This window comes from Photinus pyralis, unplaced genomic scaffold, assembly GCF_008802855.1.
Source record: "Photinus pyralis isolate 1611_PpyrPB1 unplaced genomic scaffold, Ppyr1.3 Ppyr1.4_LG6, whole genome shotgun sequence".
Classification (NCBI taxonomy): Eukaryota; Metazoa; Arthropoda; class Insecta; order Coleoptera; family Lampyridae; genus Photinus; species Photinus pyralis.
The window spans coordinates 24,474,194-24,495,606 of record NW_022170663.1 but is presented as its reverse complement, the minus strand read 5'-3'; the positions used below and the strand labels follow the sequence as shown (position 1 = coordinate 24,495,606).

At 36.4% G+C, this 21,413-nt stretch overlaps 1 protein-coding gene across 2 annotated transcripts in view; it reads right to left on the bottom strand.

Moving 5' to 3' along the window:
* The window catches only part of LOC116173479, a 160,538-nt gene extending 144,062 nt beyond the window's left edge, over positions 1 to 16,476 (bottom strand). The window contains exon 1 of one of the 2 annotated variants that reach the window (XM_031490976.1): positions 15,949 to 16,476. The gene's annotated coding sequence lies outside the window, so the exon portion shown is untranslated. The remainder of the gene's footprint in view (positions 1 to 15,948) is intronic. The other variant, XM_031490975.1, reaches the window with a different exon arrangement.
* Between the last annotated feature and the right edge of the window lie 4,937 nt (positions 16,477 to 21,413).

Below are 21,413 nucleotides of genomic sequence, written 5' to 3'. Positions count from 1 at the left end.
TTAAATGTAAACACAGGCTTGTACCCCTCTTCATTTCAAATTTTTCTTGATGATTTATTGCGTATGTGTTTCTGAATAACGTTTTTTTGTCATTATCAAAAGTGTGTTGATTTGAATCCATTGTACGACTCAGAGTTCTCATGTTCAGATGTTTCTATTTTTGCCTATGATTTATGTCAGATCTTAAACAAAATGTGATTGATCCTTTGGAATTTACGGAAGATAATCGAGGGTACCGAGTCTTCTGAATTATTTATTTCGAGTCATTATTAGGATTTTGTTTGCCAGCAAATTTCGGAGATGTACGAGGAGAAATTGTAAAAAGTGCCAATTTTTTATTCATTTTGAGCTAGCTGGACATGCGTTTTGCGGGTGGTGTAGCACGCCATTGCACACAGCAATATTGAGATTCCACAACGTTTCATTGGAAAAATACGTATCCATTTTAGGCGAATTTATTGAGATTATTATGTAAAAAAGCCGTTAGAATTAGTACTTGGGAGAATCATAAAACAACAAACAAAGAAAAATGAATAGTATAGTTTTTTAAATAGTGAAGAAGAAGAATGAAAGAAATCAGCGAATATTATGATCACTGAACTAATTCGTTATGTGTGTGATACACAAACTTTAATGGACCGTATTTCTTTCAAATTAAATATAAATAAAATAACAGAAAACACTTCCGCAATGTATTGATTGGTGTCGGTTATGGTCAAAAGATTATATGAAGGGAATCCTCTTGAAGTGCCGTTGTTGACTCCAAATTTGAGTACTTGGCGTTTTAGTTTATGTTCTCGGTTTGAAATGATTACTTACAGCCTTATTCGTGCTCGGAATATTAAAAATAAGATTTAAAATTGGAATTTAGACCAAGCATTTCAAGAATTACGGTTTGAACCTCCTTGTAACGAAGCAACCGTTTTCGTCATATCAGAATTAATGAACACACCGTACATGGATGAAAGCTACCATCAGCTTTGATGAACACCCGGTACCTCATAGAACTCAAACTGGCGTTTCCTTATGAGACATTGTAGTTCCGGACCTATGGATTTCTTTTCTAGGAGTGAGAAATATAAAAGTAAAAGAAACGGTTTAATTTGTAGAGCCGTTTTAATCGCTGATAAAGAAAAATGATGAAGTTTTTGACTGTTCCCGTATATATTTTTAGCGCATTTCCACAAAAATAAAAAAAAATGCGCTATTGTGGCCACTTTGTCCGTCCGTCCGTCCGTCCGGCTGTCCGTCCGTCCGTCCGCTCGTTTTGCGACGCTACTAGTTCTTTATCTTAAGAGCTATTGTTCTACTTTTTTCGCTATTTGGTTCGTTATGGTGTCGAGTCTTGTACCAAGGAAGGAATTTTTTCTGTACCGCTTACAAAAAAAGTTATTGTAAAAAAAACAAAAAACCGTTTTTTTACATGTTCCATAATTTTACACTTTTGCCGTTTATTAACGATCCTAGAGATCGTTTATAATTTTGCATTGCTATCTGTCGTCTGCCTGTTGGTCTGTCCGTCTGTTCCTTTGTCTGTCTGTCCATCTATCTGTCCGTGTGAACGATAACTTTGTTTAGAAATGTTCGATCGCTTTTACATCTCCGTTAGTTATGAACTGAATTGCATGAAATTCAATATGGGCATAGCTTTAGCCATATAATACGCAATGCCAAAAGTTGAATCGAATCGATTCAAAATTCACAGTGCCCTTTTCGCATCTCGACCATTTATAAACCGAATTGCAAAATTTTTTACTTATAAAAGCATTTGAATGAAATTTGATACATAGGCACTTGGGATAAAGGAAAATCAAACGCCAATTTCAAAATTTGGTTTTGCGCATGCGCAGTGCCAACTTTTTTATTTATGGAAGAATTTAAATGAAATGTGATACATAGGCACTTGGAATAAAGGAAAATCTAGCGCCAGTTTCAAAATTTTATTTTGCGCATGCGCAGTGCCAACTTTTTATCTATGGAAGCATTTAAGTGAAATTTGATATTTAGGCGCTTGGAACAAAGGAAAATCTAACATTAGTTTCAAAATTTAGGTTTGCGCATGCGCAGTTCCAACTTTCTTATTTAGAAAAGCATTGAAATGAAATTCTTCTCATAAACTGACATTGAAGTAGCACGACAAAAATGGATTGCCCATGTGCAACGCTATCTTTCATATTTGTGGCCGGATTTTTACGATTTTATAGAAGTTGCATGTTACAAATGGGAAATGAATGCAAGTGGAAATGCGCTTTATGTAAATCGTTTACGATTACTTTTTAACTTGTTAAATCATTTTTGTAGCATCCGATAGCCCTCGGCATGGGGAAGCAGGGGAAAAATTAACATTTTAGGATTTCAGCTCCGTTAATTAGGTACCTAATGTTAATTTTAAACGAGCGTTAAAACTGCAAGTTCGTGCAGTTTATTTTATTGGCCCGAAATTCCATGTAACATTTGGCATTATCGGGTAACCGAATTTAGAAATTTCGGCCCGGCCATTTGAGCAAGCATAAATACCGATAGCTAATCTGATCAGATGTGTTGCAGCAAACCTCGTCTGATTAGATTATGTCTAGCCACAAATGGAGAGTGCTTAATTATCTTGAATTTCAAAATTAGTTCCCGATTTTGTTGACGTCAGGGAGTCTGGTAATGAATTAGAGAAGTTTTAAATTTTGGAAATCCGAGTTCCATTTCCACATTTTTTGGAAATTCTATATACAGGGTGATTCCTATAGTACCTGCCACCGTTTGGGAGCGTATAGGGGGTGCCTAGGGGAGTATTTTGATATAGGACACTTGGGGTCGGAAATCTAAAATAAGGGCGCCAGAACCAAATTTATCTTCTGGAATTTCACGCCTGTATGTAGGCAACCCAACCGACCGACGTTTCGCGCGGAGCGATGCAGGGCGAGTTAGCGCGAGGAAGCGACATGGGAGGGAAGGAGGGAAAACGACAGTCAAAAGCAATAACGTTTACAAGTGTTCAACGTGGCCACCGTTGTTCTCAATGCACTTCCTACATCTAGCCAACTATTATTATACTATTGCCATAGTGTTTATTCACTTGATACGCGTCGTTGCAGACGGGATTTCGTGGGTTTAAACAAAATTCTGATCAAGTGTCAGCCACACATCGCCGCCTGAGATCGCTCCGTGTGCACCGCCGGCCGGTTGGGTTGCCTACCTACAGGCGCGAAATTCCAGAAGGTAAATTTGGCTCTGGCACCCTTATTTTAGATTTCCGACCCCAAGTGTCCTATATCAAAATACTCCCCTACGCAACACCTACACGCTCCCAAACGGTGGCAGGTACTATAGGAATCACCCTGTATGTTAACAGCATGATTTAAAGGGGAGCTTTTGCAGTTTTCGCTTTGTTCGCGTGCGTATTAGGTTGTTTTAGTTTTTTTTTAATTTTAAGGTAAGCGCTTGATATTTTGTTGAGTGTGAAGTTAGCCCCGCCCAGATTTTTTGTATCTCATGTTATGTAGCAGCACTAATAAAAGCTTCGAGCACTAACGGCCGACACATTTTTGGTAAATTATTTCATGTGGGCGAAGCCAACTTCACATGGATCAATTTTATTGATAATGAGGTAGTGAATCAGAAACTATTTACATTTTGAAACTGGGGAGATTGTAATACGAAATCAGCTAGTATAGTTATTTTGGGTTAAATCCAGCAAAATGCAGTGCCGTGAGGTGCACTGACATTAATTCAAATAGATAAATAAACGGAAGTGAACTTCTAGAATTGTAGAACAACCTTTAGTTCCAATTAAAGTAGTAATGAAACCTTTGATTGGTGGATAAGAGATGCAGTTGACACCCCTTGTCCATTATGGCAAATAATCATACGTATGTAGAACTCGGATGTAGAATTATCCTAGGGGAAAATCACTGTAGAATTTTATTGTACACTACTACTACTACTATTGTTTGGAATTTTTCTAGATTTTTTTAGAATTTTCTGGAACTTTTTAGAATTTTTAAGAAATTTTTACAATTTTCCTGGAATTAAGTAAAACTTTTAAAAATTGTAATGTACACAAAATTTGAACTAATTTACACATGGGAATTATCTAATTAGTGGATGTGCACTTAGAACTTTAATTGAAAATTCGAAATTGAAATTTACACGGGGCCATTTTTTATGGTGGTGATTTTTGAGAGTAAACTGGTAGAACTCTTATTAGAACGAGTATTAAAAATTTTTGTATATGTGAATGGTGAAAATGCGAGTGAAAATGTATCTACTTCTTATATATTAAGGAATAAAAAAACCATTTTCCTGGAAATGTCTGTACTTTATAACTTATAAGAGAAGAATTTGGGAGGAAATTTTGATCCAAATAAAGAAATCTCCCTCCGAAATCAATCGGACTTCATCTGAATTCAAACGATTTAAATACACATTTGCGTGGGATTTTAAGGGGGTTCGACGTCACTTTATTGAAGCCTTTTTATTTGAGCACCTTGAAAGGTTAGTTGTTTCTGCTAGTGGTTTAGGAGAAATCGAGTAGAAATTTGAAGTTTTTCGGCAGATTGCGGCTTAACGCAACTATTATAGGTGTTTATCCCGCAGCGCTTTTGTGACCATCCGTCTGTCAGTCGGTTCCAGTTCGAATCCTAGATCTTCAACGTTATATTTTTGAATTTTATATTATTTCAATCGAGGTTTTCAATTTACCTGCCTATGCAATAATGGCTTTTTTAAATATATAGTAAAGGTAATCGGGTTGTCATTATTTTTGGGTAGGAGTCAAGCTTTAAAAAATCCTCTCACTTCGGGAGTTTATCGTCTTTAATTATTAGACGTCTTGTATTGTGCAATAGAAAATGGTACCGAAGCGATCGTTCCCGAAAATAATTAAACCTCAGAGATCTTTGTAAATATAAATGTCAATTTAAAAATGTAGTTTTGTGGTTGGCCATAATCCAGCTTCGCTATTTCGACATCGTTACCACAAAAGCTCGCCTTGAGCACATAAATTCTTGTGACATCTCGATTCGTTCAATGTCAATAGAAAACGAGTACAATTTTTTGATGCTTTCGGAGCCAAGACGTCTTCTGCTCGTAGACTGAGAGATTTTTATTGGCCAATTGTCAGATTTGCATTAACATGATTGACCGTCTCGGTTTTGACACAATTGAATGTAATTTAATATACAGATATCGCGACGATCTGAGCGTCAACCGCATAATATAATTCAATCATGAATGAATAAATGATACCCTATCAATGTAATACTTTGTTGCGATCAAGTTCATTAATTCGACATGTTGAGGCGTGTATCAGTAATATATCCAAATTCGTATATAATTATCGCTAAATTATCAAGTAAATATTTATCCCTTTATCTTATCATTCAGTTTTTGGGCTTCTGGTTTCGATATTATAAACCGATTCTTTACGTACCACGAATTTATTTAGACAAAGTTGAAAAATAAGGTTCTCGCGGATATGACCGCATGTTTTTCTGATTGAAAAAAACTATCACAAATTAATCTGGAAATGCCCGTGACTGCTATAACCTCGGTCATAACCATCAGCTTTCATTTCAGTGAGATAGTCGTGAACTTTGCTATGAGTTTGGGCAGGGTTGGCACGAATTAATTCATATAAATTAAGGCAATGATTTAATTCCCAAATTAATTCAAATGACTTTTTAAAAAAAGTCTAAGAAATAATTCAAACCTTTTTCCAATGGAAGAATTGCATTATCATTATCATTCAAATATCAGATGGCAACCGAAAGGCGAAAGCGAGTACCAATAAACATCTGGCAATCGTGCAGGGTCTAAAACACAAACTGCACCGTGTGCGTCCGTTGGGGTACGGGGGTACCGAGGGTGGTACGTGTATATTGAAAAACTGTTTTTGGCGTTTTTCTCGAATTTTTTCTATCGAAATGATATTGTTTATCTTGGATTATTAAAATATGTTCAAAAAAATTTTGCTACCCCGCGCAACTCTGCACGATGAAAAAAATAGATTTTACATCCCCCTGAAAAAGAGGTGGTTTTATCAAAAATCGTGCCCAAAAAATTGGCTTCTTTTTGTCATAAAAAGTTATGTTCGAGGTTATGTTACCCCAAATTTCAGACCCCTGCGACTTTGTCGCAAAAATAAAAATAGAAAACGAAAAAAAACAGTTTTTCCGGTTTTTCTCGAAATTTTTGAAGTTATGCGAGTAGTTCATTTTTTATTCCCTACTTCCAACATTTTCGCCCAAAATATCGCTTTCTACCCCTTTCGACACCCGGGATTATGACCGAGGAAAAATTGAGCTCTTTTAATTATTTTTCACTGATTTTGAATCAAACTTTACCTACATAAAAAAACCCGGTTTTAATTTTTTTGGTTATACAATATTACAACAATGTTCCTGAAGAGGGATATTAGTGGATCAACATCCTCCGATGATGAAGAGGAAATGCCGTCAGCTGCAATAAAAAGGAAAATGGCAATATAATTCAAAAAGGTACAAATTAATAAGTCGGACTTTCGTGACTTTTTTTAATAAAATTCACGACTTATTCCAACCCGAGTCCCAACCCTGCGTTTGAACAAAATTTCAGGGTTAAACCGAGGGTGTAACCAAATTTACTCCTTTTCGGTTTTCATTTATAAGGTCTGCTAACATGCAGTTATAATAATTAGAAAAGACGTAACGGCTCGCGTAACGGGGTATCTTTCCAGTAGGTAAGTACTAAATAAAGACAGCTCTCTACTTTGGAACTATCCACACCTAACCTCAAAACGGTCCAAACTGTACAGGGGTGTCGGAGTGACTCACAAACACGCTTAGGTTTAGATCTACAGGTCCTGTAGGTAGAAACAATTGAATTTTAATTGTTCTCCTGTCGTCTGCGCAGGTCGCTACGTCTGTGCAGTTCGGCCAGCTCATACGTTACGGTTTACCGGTTAGTTACGAATGTCAAGAAAACAATCAATTTTTGAGTGACAGTTTCTATTATTCGCAACTTTACTTACGATCATCGTAAAGATGCGATTGATAGATTTGACAACACCTGAATTAAAATTGACATTTCGCAAAATTAAATCTAATTTCGTATTTATTCTCATTCCATCTGTTCTATGGTTAAAGAGGTGTATATAATTGTACCTCGTTATTATAATGGACAGTTTAAAAAAGAGAGGTGCAAATGATTCCGAAAAGCAAAAAACTATGCTGGTGGAATATGTGAAAAATAAAGGGTACCGATCACTAGAGCGAAGCGGCGCGTCGACTGGAGTATAGGTATAATGAAGAAATCGATGCTTTAATAAAAAACGAAATTGCTTCTTTAACAAACCATTACATCTCTATTGTTGCCTTTGTTGTTTTGTGGAGATTATTGTAACGGCTTTCTGGAGTGTTTGGTTCCACATTATTAAAAGGTGTTAACAACCAAGAGCGAAGGGGATATCCCGAATCTCCTGTAAAGAATAAGTATTTCCCCAAAGTGTAAGGAACTACATTTATTAATAAATGTGTCACACACCCAATACTAATCGATGTAATTGCTGCATAAGACCATTGACATTTGATTGATTCCATAAATAGGAAAACTCAATTCCTCAAAACCTTCCCCTTTGAGGAATTGAGTCGTCTATTTCCTATATGGTTCATCACCCCATTTAGAGAATGGATCCACATGGAGTTTTTTCTGATATAGGTACCTATATCTATATGCATCGTTAGTACCTACTTCCCGGATACCTTGCGTTCACATTTAGAATGTTGAGGCTGCTGTCACATATCTAACAACATTTTTGTAACGTTATCCACTCATCTTCAATTCTTTAAACTTATCGACTGCACATTAATAGAGTGGTAACCATTTCGGTTTATATATAAATATTCAGGATGCTCCGGATCCTCAATTTTCGGAGGAAAAATGGGCACATGCGTGCAGTCTATGCACCCTATAGTTCCCGGAAAACCAAATTACGTAAAAAATCTAAAATCTTGAATGGCCAAAACGTTTATCAATTCTTCTATTTTCGATAAAATTTTTAAAATTGACGATCAACTGGTCACTATACTTTATATTCAAAGCAAAACGCATTCGAATATCAAATTACGCCAGCTATCTACCGCTCGCAAAAAAGCGAAGGATATTTTAAGAGCGCGCAAAGAAACGTGCTGTCAAAATTTGAAACAAACTACTATTCGTATTGTTCCGTATACGTTTCCCATTTGCGAGCGCTCAAAAATTGACCCCCTGTACAAGAAAAGCGTTCGAAGTGCCATACAAAAGGTCATGAGTGCTGAAAAATATTCCAAGGTCGAAAAAACAGTGTGGTTTAGAGTTAATGGGCGCTGAAAAATATTTAGAGCTTAATATTACGTTATATAAGCAAAGTGGGCAGTTTTGGATATAATTTATTGTACCCTCTACCCTCGCCTCTACCTATAAGGATGGTTTCTGCAACAACAATTTCACGTTGAACAAGATACAAAATCGCATACGATTTTCAGTAAGGGAAGTTTTTGCCACTCAGCTCGCATTCGGAAACCGGACTTTTAATTTGGCTAATATACTTATTCAATAGCATCTTATCCTTGATATCGTTGTCTCGTTCTCTAGTTAGACGAGCAACGGACAAAACCATTACATAAGGGGATGTTTTTTCTTTCGAAAAATTCCCCTAAAAACTCGTTCCAAAATTTCTTTTTTTTTTCAATTTTTAGCACGATAGTTTATCACAAAATTATAAAAAATAATAAAAAATTCAATCTATAGAACTCTTTGAAGCACGCGCAAGGCTGCAGTATAATCTCGAGTATAATAGATACCGTGAAAGCTCAAAATGTACCGATGATGATTTCTACAACTTCACGTTGAAATCGTCGTTGGAAAATTTCGAAGGTTGTCCTACTGTGAAAAAAAAGTCACCGTGTCGGGAAGAAATATATCCATTGATAATGTCAAAACTATATGAGCGAATACCTCGAAAACGGTTAGTCGGAGGGGAGTACTTGCAAATGCAAAATGAATTGTCTGGACGAAACATATATCTATTCGAAGAGAGGTTCGAAGCGAATATCTTGAAAACGACGGGTTGAAAGAGTGTACTCATAAAGGGCAAGTGGAACGTCTGGACACATCTACTGGGAATGTCAAAATGTTCAGTGTAAATATCTCTCAAAAGGTAGAAAGATCGTCTAGACGCGACATATCTACTGGGGATGTGAACCCTTAATTGCAGATAACTCGCTCGAAAATGTTGAAGGAATATAAAGGCAAAATGCAATATTTCGGAGAATGTCTTTAAGAGCTTGATTCTTCTTGCATTATGTAGCGTACATGATGAATGTATGTCAGGCTCCTTTAAATGTATACGTGTAAAGAACCCCCTCACCATTAATGATCTACCAAGAAGGCAAGCATCAATAAATATAGCATACTACTACCTCATAACCCAGCACAGTTGTGCACAATTTATACTTGTTTAATATGGGGTTGCAGCTCATTTTGGTATTGCTATGTAATCGTTATACTCGTACTTAAATAAGTAAATTGGTTATTAATGATCCTGTTCATTTTTTCATTTTGTCATATCTAAAATCAAGACTAAACTACAGGGTCGGTCCTCGGTCACGAGAACTGATCAGGTCGCAGGCGGCTATCGTTTTTTTTGCTCATAGCGTTTGATCTTCTGCCATAGAGATGGAACCATGGACGATAAGCTAACGCCTGTATGAGCCTGTTTACCCGCCTTATGATGACCACTCTTATTTGACCTAGGAGACGTGGGATTGAGTTTTGTGTTTTCATTTTGTTTAATTGTTTGTCTTACCGCCTTACCGATTAATCGAATTTAGTTTTCTAATGGTATACGAAAATCCAGGATGAAACCGGCAAAGTCACTCGGTTTAAGGAAAACATCAACGTAATAACGGATTGCGCCGCTTGACCTCACAAATCCAAGGAACAAAAGGACATTGCTAGACTGCAGAATTTGGAGATATCATTCTGACTATCTAGATAAGTATAATTAACCGTACTTAATTAGTTCAATGGGTTACAGCCTCGGTTACAGCTAATAGCCTCCGATTAAGTCGAGATTAAATCCGTTAAGTGCACCCTCAAAAAACTTGAATTTTGACACCGTTCCGGTATTTTTAAGACGTAATTAATTAAAGAGGTTGTAATTTTTGGATGAAGATAATCGAATAAGCCGGCTAACTTGGAATAAATAAATAGCTTAATTTAGATGGGATGCATTTGGAGGTTAACCAAACGTAAGTTTAACTGACACGTAAAACCTTTAGCGCCTTTTGCATCTTTGCAAATTACGTAGATAATTTGCGAGGCAATTTGGAGTTTTACATTCAGACAGTTCCATTTTTTTTTTTGCGCAAACGTTATTCAGTTTATTATATTATATTTATGAATTTAACAAAAGGTTACAACCTCGGTTACAACATTAACATATTGCAAATAAAATTGTTTAAAAACATTAAAAAAAATTTACCGTACTTATACTTAAAATATAAAAAAATTCATTAAATTTTTTGTTTTTGCCGTGAATTGCGAGGTAAGCTTTTTGCGAGGCTTTTTGCTACTTTCCGTTTCATTAATTATAGGGGGGATATTGTCCCGATTTCCTGCAATTGTTTTACCGTAGTAACCACTACCGAATGCGATTATTTACTGTTCCCTGTTTTGTTGTGCCCTTTAAACTTTGTTTTAGCATTTATGAGTAGCCGTACCCAGCAAAATGCAAGGGTCTCGTAACACAATATTGCGATGGGCCACCAACTTCCAAACAACTTATACCGAAACAAATTGCTGTGGCTAGCGCAGATACCACCAGCACGATGCACTTGCAATGGTTTATGATCTGATTTTTGATACTTTGCCACACTTGCGCGGTTCAGATCTTCCATTTATGTCTTAGAATAGGTGTACCAAAATTGGTTCCAATCGGTACGGTCGGAAATGAAAGTACAGACAGACAAACCGACCGACATCATCGAGATTTTGTTTGATTTGGACATCTGGTGCTTCAAAATGTGCATTTCCGTAAAAAAACGGGGGCTCATTTTTACCCCAATGAAATACCTCCCCAGCTTACTAACATGCCGGTGGTAAAAACCGCCGCCTGGCCTCCGACGTACAGTTCGCACTCTAGAGAATTCGTGAGAACATTGCGCAGATCTCTCTCGATTATCCTCTAGAGACCTTGCCAGACAGAGCGCGGTCTGGGATATCTGTATTCTATGTAAACGCCGAGGTAAATGCATTGTACCTGTCCAACAGAGAGCGTTCCGACCGAGCGGCGGACCGCATTTAACAGGTTACATGCATAATGCAAATATCGCAGACCGCTGACCGAAGAATGCGTTCTGTCTGACAGGGCCTTAAGATTGCAACCTCTATTGCAACACTGTATTGCCTTGCCGAAATGGATATCAGTATATCACTTATCGGACATAATTTCTCAATTAACTTTTTTTAAATGCTATAATTTAAGTGTTTCTGTACCGATACATTTAATTTTGGGTAGATTTTTCGATTTTTCATTATCATTTTAAGAGGATTCGATTCCCCTGACCCACCCTGTATTCGTAATGAATTCCGTAACTATTAAGTAGTCCGATTTCTATCATGACTGCCGATAGACTTATCACAAAAGGAACATGTAGCGTGTGCCCTATTTTGGTTGGGACTGAACTTCTCCCCAGTTATTGTTAAAGATAGAGACCTGCGGTTTTCGCCGACCCAGTGCCCACTTTTTGTGAAACTTTCAATACCTCAAACCGAATTAATCTAACTATAAAAAAATAAAAAAAAAAATAAATAAAAAAGAAGGCAGTAAATGGCGCCGTCCGAGGCGCCGTCTTTGAAGCGAGCTTTGAAGATAAGCGCACACAGGAAAAATCTAAAGTAGAACTACCCAGCACTGCGAACGGAAATAAAACAAACGATTTCACGCTTGCACCTTTGACATTAACAGCTAATGACAGAACTTACAAAATTAGTCAATCGTTTTATTTTTCAGCGTGATACTGACTGACCAATTACAGTGAAGGTCAAAGGTTCCCTATGCTTTCTACCCTCGTTTCTACCGCTATCTTCTTAAAATGAATAAACTCGTGAATAAAGTATAAGTTTGTTTCTGAGATATAGGTTGAAAACGAAAAGTTTGCCTTTTTGGGATTTATCATATCTTACTACCCACGTAAAATAGAAAAGAGATAAAAACTGCCTATTTTAGACATTTTTACACAGAAGAACACCCTTTATATTTTAACGTCAATCTTTTGTATTCTTTTTCCTGATTACATTGAAAAATAACCTCTATTTTTTTAAATTATATCATTTTTAAAATGACATCTCGAATGACATGTTTCTACCGAGGTTTCTACCGTCAGCCATTTTTATTGGTTGCTATCGGCTGCCCTGGATACAATATACAAATAAAAATCTCTATGAATCCATGGCCTACTAATTAAAAACCGTAAAAATTAAGGTCTTTCTTTATGGGACTTGGATAACATTTAAAAAAATATACAGATTTAAAAAGATATACAGGGTGTTGTATTTAAAAAATACCTCAAGAAATACTAACTTTGGGTCAAATTTCAGAAACGGTGGATACAGTGGCGGATTTACATAGGCACACTAGGCACGTGCCTAGGGGCGGCAGCTTTAGAGGGCGGCATTTTTTGCACTATATTATTTTAGGTAACATTTTAAGACTTTAAGTTTTAAAATAAGTCCCCTAACAAGTGACAAATCACAAAAATCTTTAATTAAAATTATGAAATAATGAAAAAAAAGGGGAACTGTGTTATGGATATAACAAATTGGAATGGTAGTGTGTGAAAACTTAATCTTAGGTATACTGTATTTCTTTTCATATTAGTTTCAAGCGAGGTTTCAAGTTATAATTTGATTTTTATTTTAAAATTTATTGCAATTTAAAGCAAAAAATATAAATCCGCCACTGGCTGGATACTATGTAAAAATATTTAAAATAGGCAGTTTTTACTTTTTTCTATCCTACATGGGTAGTAACTTTTTGTTTTCATCCTGTATGTCAGAAACAACCGTATTTAGATGGATTCTGTTTGTGGCCTTAAAATAAGTGGTATACAGGGTCGCGAAAACTGCACTTCTCTATCTTTAAAGATACCTTAGATTCACTGCAATCTGAACCAAAATAGGATAGGTACACGATACTTTCGAAAGTGAGACGCCCTCGGAAAATTTATTTTCTTATCAATTTTTAGCGAGAAGTTACATTAGAAAATGATAAGAAATTTAGAACAAAATTCATTCTACAGAACTTTTTAAATAATAAGTAGAGCTAAAATGATATCGTAGATGTCGTGATAGATATTAACGTATAAAAGGTGCAAATGTGGTATTGTTGAAAACATCATTGGAAAATTTACTTTCTTTTCAATTTTTTTGCGAGAATTTACATCATGGAATAATAAAAAATTTAGAACAAAACATATTCTAAAAACTCCTTAAAACACACCAGCAAGATTAAATTCTGACAGAAAAATTCGTTTAGAGTCGAAAATTTCAGGGTGAAACCAAACGTGTTCTTTTTCTGTCAGTTTATAAGGGATCCTATTCAAATATACAAGTTGTATAATAGAAGCACCTTTGATACCTAATTTCGTTTTAACTACCTAATTGCAATAAGTGCAAAAATCGCGATAGGTTGCCTGCAAAAGAAAAGCGTTCGAAAGCGGCTCGTGGCGGATTTCCGTGCAGTATTCATCCAAAGAGTCACGAGGGGAAACGTCGAGGAAAACGTATTCAGAGATCGGAAAAACGTAAATAAGTAAAGTATGTTTTTAGGAATAATTTATTGTCGAGTTTATTCTATATGTACAAAAGAATGGGTTTCTACAGCTATGGTACATTGAAAACCATGCGCTTAATGTTTTTTTAGTGCACATTCATTTTCAAAAAACAAAAAAGTGCACTTTTGCGCTCCTTTTATGTCTGTCTGTCTGAATCACAAAGATTCTTACATTTTTGTATTCTCGTTAAGGCATAAAATGTCCATTAGAGTTATTAAAATTTGAAAGTGCCTCTTGCTCACAAGCGATAGCGATAATTTTCATTACAAAATGCCCATATTCATAAGCTGTCACATTTTCGCACTCAATTGAGCAAAACCGATTTGATTGTGAATTCGACACTTTTCCACAGATTCTTTGAGTCGAATGTTTCAAGGTGAAACCAAACGAGTTGTGTTCTTGAGAGTCGCTATAAGTTAAACTTGAAGGCGAGCTTGAAGGTGAAAGGCACTTACGAGTACCTACCTAATACATCTCGTTATACATGCTCTGTCGAGTACTACCTATGTACTTTCATCTTTTTGAGTTCAGGTTTAACTACTGGAAGAGAAGTCGTGAGAGAAGGTCTACAAAAGAAAATCATCTGTCGCATTTTATTTCCATTAGTGCCCAATAAAGTGCGCAAAGACATTTTCCACAGGTGAGGACACTAATTTTATATTTTTTAAATGTCAAATTCCACACATTTTCCAATGAAAATAAAGTTCGTACGCATCGACAACGGTGAAGCGAATTTTCAGCAAATAAGTAAGCCGCGGGTTTTGAAACTACAATATCACGTTAAAAACTTCATGGAAAATCTCGTGGAAAATTTACTTTGTAGGTACAATTTTTTGCGAGGATTTTCATTCCGAAATGAGATATGTACTTAGAGTGAGACGGCTCATGCTCTCCAAATCGTCACATTTTTGCACTAAATTTGAACAAAACCGATTTGATTTTGAGTTCAACATTCAGCACCATTTTTCGAAATTATTCGGGTGAACCAAACGCGTTGTTCTTCTGGTTCGATAGTAAAATTTGCAATATTTTCTGGTAGCTTGTTACTTGTGAGTTTCGGTAGCAATAGAGAAAGTGCGAAAGAAGGCTACAGATGCATTTAATCTCCATTCAAAAACTGAGGTTTGGAATAGTGCTGAATAAATAAAATTACGGGCTTTCCATGCCTATTTCAATAAAGCCACAAAATTCGGTAGATACGCACTATGAATCTCTTTTTCCAGCAACTCCTGGCTCCATTAAAATTTCACTTTCTCCACGAAGCGGAACACTTCTATTGGGTTTACGCGCACGGCAGTAAAACGAAAGTAAACGCGATTTTCCCAATTTTCGCGGTTGGAGAATTGAAAAACGAAAGTGCGCGCGGCCGTGGTCAAGGCTGCCGCAAAAATTCAATATACTTAAAATCGCCCACGTCGGCGCGTTTAATTAATTCCCGAAATTTGGGCAAGTGAAATTCCGAAGTTTTCGTCTGTCACGCTTTGATAGATCGGTAGTAGGTCAACAACATTCGGCCGCGCGCGCTCGGCTGCTTTATAATTTTTATTGTAAATTAGCACATATTTAAGAGTGCCCATAAAGGCCAATTAAGGAATTAGGCCTTTCCTAATTCGTATAAATTTAAATGTTAAAGCTTAAAGCGTGCGTGTAATTTTTGTACTTGGCGGCGATTTCGCCTTCCACTTTCAGTAGAAATAGAGTGATTTTTGTAATAAACGAACCCGAACTATTTGCCATAGTTCAAACATTTTGGCAGCAAACGAGCGAATAGTTCCAGAGTTAAAAATATCCGATTCGTACGAGATGCCACGAAGCCAAATGCTGGACATACACACATTCTCTTACTATTTCCCCGTTTTCGATTATTGATAGTTGTTTATTGGGCTCGCCGACACCCTTTATGGGAATATGTCGTCACTTTGGCACGTGAAAATTCGGTTGTCGAACTCGGGCAGCGAGTTAGTCATTCGGGAGCGGGAATCTCTTTAAAAAGAAAATCGGCCGGAGGAGAAAGTAGAAACGGCGCGTGTGGTTTGTGAGGTTAGGTGGATCAAAATACAAGGCTAAACAGAATTTGCGAATAGTTTAAACGTGTACAACTCACATTGATTTTCATATTCCTCTCTCCTTATTGAAAAATCACATTGGATTGTAAATGATAAAGCACACACATTTGGCGTTGAAAATGCACGAGATGTTCAAATTAGGGAGCTGGCCAAAAACGGCGAGCCCGGCCAAATAGTCAAAAACGGATCACACTATAAACACGGATTTTGGAAAAAATGAAGCTGCACGTTTTCCGCTCTCTGGTGGTGGTGCAAACGCGAACGGTCGCAACTCGCACGGTTTTTAAATCAAATTTACGCTTACGTACTGTTTACAATGCGACGATAAGGTAATTATTGACAAGCAAACTGAAAAGCAAGGTCTGGACAGACAGAACACGTTTCAAACCAGCTTCACATCAGCTACGCAAGACATGTCGGTTGATACTGAATTTCTACGAGTACGAGAGACGGTGTTTGCCAGGTCTGGCCAGACAGAGATCCGATCCCGTTTCGGCCTGTCTCGTCCCGTACGATGACGCTCAGGATAGGCAACCACCGGTTACGTAATATCCCCCTACATCATTTACGATATTAATAAAAAAAAGGGAATTCTCGACGAACAATGCGGAGACCCCCTCGCGCTAGTCACCCCGTGTCTTCCGCCGTCAACGCACGATGAACGATTTATTTATATCAAACGCCTCATTTCACTTATTTATAAACCGCTCTTATTATTAATAAACAAATTCTCCTCCACGTCCCTATTTTATTAATGAAACACCGACGCCGGCGGCCGTCCGCTTTATCAACCTGGTGACTTTCCACGGAGGGGTTGGTAGAGGCGTCCTCCACGTGCTTCAATCGATGGCGGAATCTGCACGGGGTGGAGGTAGCAAAAGATAAATCACCACGTCAAACTCCAGGATACGCGGGGAGTCTAAAAGAGTCGATCGAACTAGGTCAGTTTTCCTAATTAAAAAAAAACGACGCCGCGCGTCTCACGCACAAGACGAAAACGTCGGCTGACCTAATTAAAGAAACGCGCCGCGTCAGTTGGAGGAAACTTTTTTGCGTTGCGGAAATAAAAAGCAGCGGTCGTGGGGTAATAAAATTTTTCGTAAATGGATATTTTCTATTTGCGACGCGAGGTGGCGGCATTTGTACGTTAGCTGCAATTATTTGACCCACAATTGCCGAAATGAGAAGTTATGGCAGAACTAGCTTCATTCATGAATGAGATCCGTTGTACTGAAAAAAGTTTCCAATATAAATAAACCACATTATTTTATCTTTCCACAAGGGATGAATCTATCCCTTTTTACTACACCACCTTCACACCCTGCAGAATTTCGGGTTAGTGTACTTCCGTACAGCCTCATACGTCGGTTTTATGCCTTTTTGACTAATAGACTCAATGCTCCATGATGTTTGTATCTGGACACAAACTGGCAAATGGTAAATTACTATCTTTGCGACTCTACTACTTCACAAGAAATTGCTGATTGCACTATTTGGCAATGATGTATGTAATTGACATACAATTTTCCGTTGTCCAATTATGAAATAATGCAGAACATGCTTAGTATGACTATACAATGTGTTCTAATTTACGTAATACTTACTAATTCTAATTTCAAACTTTGGTCTTGTAAAATGGAGTAGTTTTTATGTTTTATGGTTAAATACCTACACATTAAACGCACTCTGGAATAGAAGACAATAAGTCTACTTACACAGTTACACCTACATTTAGAGGGGGTTTTAATGAAAGGTTTACCTCAGTTTTAACATTCATCCCCCTCACTCCCAGCTAACGCATAGCTTTATAATGTGCGCCCCCTGACCCCTATCATTTTAGATGCCATAAAATTATCCCAACAGAAATACCCAAAAAATTGAATTCGTATGGCCCAGGGTGCGTGGTTCAGCCTTACGTAGAACGTGTTCCCTTTGTATCTTAGTGATTGTCAATACGGATTTAGAGCCAACCACTCAACTCAACTAACGTAGTTTCTCAACTTATTGATCTCATTGTTAATGCTCTGCAAGATTGTTGTAACGCTACTGCCCTTCTGAATGATCTGACAAAAGGTTTTTACTGCGTGCTACCCTCAATACTACTGCAGGGGTTGCATTATTATCGAATACGTCGAAAATCACTAGATCTTATTTAGTCTTATTTAACCCACCGCATGCAGTGCGTTTCTTTTAATACCAAAAACTCCGATCTAGAAGCGGTAACTCTTGGCGTTCCACAAGGCCCCGTATTGGGTCCATTTTTATTTCTCCTCTATGCCAATGATTTACCAAACTGAATTAGTGCAGGTCAATTATGTGTGTAATTTGCAGATGATACCACCGTGTTTTGTAAGGCCAAAGATATAGGCGTACGCAAAATGGTTATATCTTCATTGCTGATAGACAAATAAACGACTGGCTTCAATGCAATAAATTAAAACATAACGTCAGCGAACGCAAAATAACGTTTTTTGGCAGAACTCCTACACGTTAAGTTATCCGTTTCTGATACATCACAGGGCCGATTTACTTGTTATTAAAATTACGGCAATCTGATAACTGTATGGGGAAGATCTCCTCATTCCGAAAGAGTTTTTAGAATTCAAAAAAAGCTGTGCGGATTATTAGTCCAGGCTAAATAGCTCTAAAATAATTTATTTAAAAAAAAATTAGTTACCGGGCGAAATCGGATTTTTCAGGCAGGTGAAATGATTAGAAATTAGGAAAAAATAATTAAAAAAGCCGAATTTTTCCGCGGGTGAAATCCCGGGAGTTGAAAGGGGTGGAAAGTGGTGTTTTGCAAATTGTGGCCAAACTATTAATTTTAGACGAAAATGTTCAATGTATAAAAGTTATAGAGAGTAAAAAACTGAGTAACTTTTGTATCTGCATTATTTTCAAATAATCTCGAATTTACCTAGAAAAACCGGAATAGTTATTTGTACAACTAGTTTTGAAAGTGATACTTTTTTTCATGAATTCAGGGAAAAAAGACACTTTGAACACGTGTTGTACACGAAATTTTTTTGCATAGTGATCCATAATAACCCACAATTGAATAATGATTGACATTCGCGATTTAGTGTCACTCAAAAGTGGATGCTATTGTTCATAGACAGGACTAAACTCCATGGAAACGCATAGTAAAAATCGTGAAAAAAGTACCACTTTCCATACGATTTTTGTTAAAAAAATTGCGATAATTTCATCACTTTGTAAAAAAACTGTTTTTATCGTTATTTATTCTTATTTTTGCGAAAAAAAGTCGTAGGGGTTTGAAATTTGGAGAAAACATTGATTAATGATGATAATTTTGGGCCCGTAAAGTTGAACCGTTTCCAAGATCTCACGATTTCAGAAAAAAACACTTTTTTGAAGGGGATGAAAAATCTATTTTGTTTCATCGTACAGAGGTGCGCGGGGTAGCAAAATGTTCGTAAGGACTTACATTTTAATAATCAAAGATATAAAATATTATTCCAATAGAAAAATTTTAAGAAAAGCGACAAAAACTGAGGGAACAGTTTTAAGATATACCTACACTGTTTTTGCTTAGCTTTCTTTGCAACTAAATTAACGTATTGCATCCACGCTAATATAAAGTTTTTGAAATCTGTCTTCTCTCTCCTCTTTAATGTTGCTAAAATATTTTCTTTTGTTTCCTAATGCCGAACTGCCTTAATTAAAACGTCTTTGTTATTTCTTTTTTTTGCTTTTTTACCGCAATAAAAGCAATTTGAAGTAAAATCGAATTTTTTTGCTTCCTGAACAAATTGTTTTTGTTCACTAACTGTTCTTCCTGCCTGTTTTACAGCTGATGCGATTACGCTGGGCCTGTTCATCGTTAATTTGTAGGAATTATGAATAAAATCCTCACGAAGTTTATTCCAGGTTTTACAAATTACTTCTCTAATCATTTGCTTTGGCCGGTAAAACTAACGTTCTCATTGCAGATTTTGCAAGTTTATCAACAGGCCCAACGTAATTGCATCAGCTATAAATCAGGCAGGGAGAAGAGTCAGCGAACAAAAACAAATTGTTCAGGAATCAGGAAGCAAGATAATTCGATTTTAGTTAGAATTGCTTTTATTGCGGTAATAATATGCAGAAAAAGAAATAATAAAGATGTTTTAACTAAAACAGTTGAGCATAAGATAACAAAAGAGAATATTTAAGCAAACATTAAAGAGAAGTAAGAAGACAGATTTCGAAAAAAATGTTTATGGACATCCAACACGTTGATTTGTCATGTCAAAAACCGCGTATATCTTAAAACTGTGTTTCCAGTTTTTGGCGATTTTCTCGAATTGTTGCTATAGGAATAATATTCTTTTATTTTTGTTTATTAAAATCTAAATCTTCCTGAAAATTTTGCTACTCCGCGCACCTCTGTACGATGAAAAAAATAGATTTTTCATCCCCTTGAAAAAGAGGTGGTTTTTACAGAAATCGTGAGATCTCGGAAACGGTTCAACTTTACGGGGCCACAAAAATTGTCTCCTTTTTTATCATAAAACAACAAGCCACATTTCAAACCCCTATGACTTTTTTTCGCAAAAATAAGAATAAAAAAAAGTTTTCTCGGTTTTTCTGGGCAAATTGGAGGTTATGTGTAAATTGTGAGATACAAAAGTTGTTCATTTTTTTATTCTCTAACATTTTCGCCTAAAATTAATAGATTTTCCACAAATTGAAAAATACCAGTTTCCACCTCTTTCAACTCCCGTGATTTCACCCGCGGACAAATTCAGCTGTTTTAATTATTTTTCTCCAATTTATAATCATTTCACCAGCATGAAAAACCCGGTTTGGACCGGTAACTATTTTTTTTTGTAAAAAAATATTATATAGCCTGGACTATAATATTGCCAATATTGAAATAATGATCATTGCAGAGATGTGTAAATAATGCCATTACCGTGGATATACATATTATATTTATAACACATTAGTTGATATCCATAATTAATAATTCTCTAAAGGAGAAGCATTAGATAAGAGCATCAACAATTACAACACTCGCCATTGTCAATTGTTATTGCCCCCAAAATTTAAGCTATGTGTGTCCGACAAAAATTCATTTAATGTAATACTCTACAACAAATTGGATAGTCAATAAAAGCTAATGTCCGTGGCCAAATATAAAATAAATGTTAAAAAACTTTTGTTGCAAAATTGTTTTTATAGCATCGCAGAATATTATGAATAATCCTTAATGCACGCGAAGTGCAGGTTAGTAATTCTGGAAACACACGATCTAGAATCACCAACAACTATAATTAGTTCAATTTATAGACGAATCACATTTTTTTTTTGTAATTAAATCGTGTATTGTCCGATCAACATATATTGCTGTGTTTATTTCGTCCGATAGGATGAAATTTTCGGAAATCCTAATTAAGATGGGCAAGGGCGGTCTCCTTTTTGTGTTATAAATTCTCCTAATTAATTTTATTGATTGTCGTTGGGTCTATGTAACGGCATGGAGATTATTGTGCTATAC